The following is a 3,219-nucleotide window of genomic DNA, read 5'->3' on the forward strand; positions in this document are numbered from 1 at the left end:
TGCAGGATCCTCAGATGCCAGGCACTGGCACTCAGAGAGTTAAGTGCTCTAATAGGTACAATCAATGCTACAGTGGCTAGAGATGGGGGTGGGGGGCCCAGGAAGAGAAGCAGGGTTTGGAGGGGCACTGGAGCCTGCAGAGCTGTCCTGGGTATTTTTAGCTGCCCGAATGAGCTGAGCTCAGGGCTCCATGTAGCCACTTGGAAGAGGGGGGAGGAAGGGGGGACATGGTGCCAAGGGTGGTAGTAGGGAAGGGAGGGGGAGGGGAGGTAGTGATGCCCAGAAGGCTGGATCTGGTGAAGATTCTTCCACTGGGGCTCCCTCAAAACAGTGTTTTGGGGGGAGCGGAAGAGCAGCTCCTAGGGTGCAAGCCCCAATTTAGTTCACCCCGCACTCGTGGGGATACGATAGCTACAAGGAAGGAGATAGGAACAAAGAAAGGAATTTCTAGGGGTAGTAACTGACTCTTTGGTTACTCCATGGAATGAGATAGAGCTCAGTTGGCCCTCCTCCTCTCTTCGAATTCATCTTCTTAGAGAGGAAGGTAGAGATGGGGCTGTGGGTATGGTGAGAAGAGAATAATTTCAGGGTCATTGATACAGAGTCAACAAGGTGTCATATACCTTCCCCCCCTTAAATTCCTCTGCCTCAGCATAATATCCAAGGCAGGGAGAAGGGAGGATGGAGCAGTGGTCAGCACCCTGAAGAGACATAATTGAGGCCGATTTGCCTGCTTCTCCCCAAATACCCCCCACACCTGCCCAAACCCAGCCTAGGACCCTGATCAGGGGATAGAGACTTCCCAATGCTATCTGCCCCCAAAAGCCATACCACTTTCCAAAGAGGGTTTGTTGACTGCCATCCCTAGGACTAATTCTAGAGGCGGGGGAGGACAGTAAGAACAGGAGCTCTCTCCCTACTGCCTTTCTCCCTCTCCTTCTCCTTCCTAATCAGGGCTCTAGGAGCTGGGCTTTCTCCATCACCAGGTCAGGGCTGGATAGTTCCCATGGCAACAGATGACAGCAACAAAGAGGCTGAAGGACCACAGGGTCAGGGGTGAGATGGAGGTGGGGGGGAATTGGAGCCAGGGAAAGGAGGACATGCCAGGTTGGCAGGGAAAGAGAATGACTCCAAGACAAGACAAGTGTCAAGATGAGGTGATGAGGCCGGAAAGGGAGAGGATTAGAAGGCACCCTCACATACATGGAACCTTCCCCATCATACTTGGAGAGAGGGAAGCAAGGGTTACTAAGCATGCTTCGTGAAGGAAGGGGGTGACATCAGAGTAATGAATTCTGAGACCCCAGAGCTAGCCTTGATCTCCCTGGAACCCCCTGGTTTCCTACCCTTTTAAGGAGAAAAACCTGAAACCTGGGGGCAGGAAGAACTTGTTGGGTGAGCTATAAGGAAGATTCTCCTCCCCACTTTCCCTTTGCCCCAGAAATAGCCTTTCCCTTTTAGGAGGGAAGCCAAAGGGGAGTGGGAGGATAGTTCCTGGAGGGTTTGGGGGAATCTCTATGCAGATCTGTAACTCAACCTTTCCTTGCCCACACCCACACCTTTTTTTCTGGGAGGTCATCTGGTCATTCCAAAGTTCAACCCAAGCTCTTAAACTTCCCGTAGACAAGACATCCTCTGTCAAAGGTACCATAACAGGGTGTTGGGGGGGAGTAAGAGAGGACATCACAAATTCAGAACCACCTGTACCCACTGCCAGGCACATTCCCTGAAGGGGCTGAAGCAGGGACCCCGCCAACCTCAGAGTACAGTACAAGAAGATAGGCCTTCCCTGAAGAGGACCTGAGACAGGAACCGTAAACCTTGGAGCAAAGAGCCCAGCAGGGCTGAGTTCTATCCCTTCCTTTCTGTCCCATTTTTCCCATTCTTGGCTGGGTCACCCCATCCTTCTCCCAGATTTTTATATCCTCTCTGGATTTAATACTTCTCTCCCCAGGCCTCCAGACTATTTTCCTCTCCCTATCTGCTCATCACAGCGCTTGGCACATAGTAGGCACTTAATAAATGCTTGTTGTCTTGTCTTCATTCCCAGATTCAGGGGCCTTCTGGAGGTAAAACCCTCTGCCTCAAGGTTGGGCTCCCCTATGTAGGGCAGGCACAAGGAGCCTTGAAGCAAATGCATCCCAGGCACCTCCAGGAACAGAAATGTCAGCTTCTATTCAGTTGTCAAGTACCAGGGATCTCTTCTCCACCCCACCCCCATCCCAGCTGCCCTTCCCTGTGATATATCCTAGGGTGCTATCTGTATTCTTCCCCCAGTGGGGGAAGACCCAACTCACTGGTCCTGCATCCCTCATCTTCCCTGCTTCGTGTCTACCCCAGCTCAATGTAGAATCACAAAATGTTAGAGCTGGAAGGAACTTTAAAAGGAAGGAATTGGAAGGAACATTTCATCTTACTCCCCCATTTTATAGATGGAGAAACTGAGACCCAGGAGAGGGAGTGACTTGACCAAGACTCCTGACTATTTCCACCATATTACACTACCCCTCCATGGGGAAAAAATATGTGTGTATGTGTTTTAAATAATTATACTTTATTTATTTTAAAATTCATTTCTTAAAATTTTGAGTTCCTAACTCTTTCCCTCCCTCCAGGCCCTACCCCATCCATCAAGAAGGTAAACAATATGATATCAGCTATGGAATCTATTTGATGAGGTCCTGGTCGGTGACCCTTTAGAGGGGCAGGCTCAAGGGAAGGGAGGCCATGCACTAAGTCAAAATTGCCTTGACTCTCAATTCATGCCAAGAAACCAGGGCAGGAAGGGGCTGGCTGAGACAGTAGGGCAAATTGGGATAGAGGCTCCTTTGGGGAGCTTTTAGGGGACCCTGGATATGGACAGCATGGGACCGGGGCTGAGAAAAGATCCCAAGTTAAGGATTCAGTTATACAATATTCCCCATTTCCTTGGGGCTACAGAAAAAGGAGTGATGATGCTCTGGGATTTAGTGGAGCCAGCAGGGCCAGGAAGGAGAGAATGGGAAAATGAGAAACTTTCCCTCTGAACCTCCCACACCTCATTGGTCTGGGCGCCTCTCCAGTCTCCCTAAGGGCAGAGTCTGTCTGCTCCTGCCCTGGGTTGGGGGCAAGGGGTGGAGGTTCCTGGGGCTAAGCACACTCTCCAGGGAGTTTTTGGCAAGCCTAGTGGGGAGAGGTGAGGACTGCAGTGATGAAGCTCTAGGATGAAGGTGATTAATC

This window comes from Trichosurus vulpecula, chromosome 3 (genome assembly GCF_011100635.1).
Source record: "Trichosurus vulpecula isolate mTriVul1 chromosome 3, mTriVul1.pri, whole genome shotgun sequence".
Taxonomy (NCBI): domain Eukaryota; kingdom Metazoa; phylum Chordata; class Mammalia; order Diprotodontia; family Phalangeridae; genus Trichosurus; species Trichosurus vulpecula.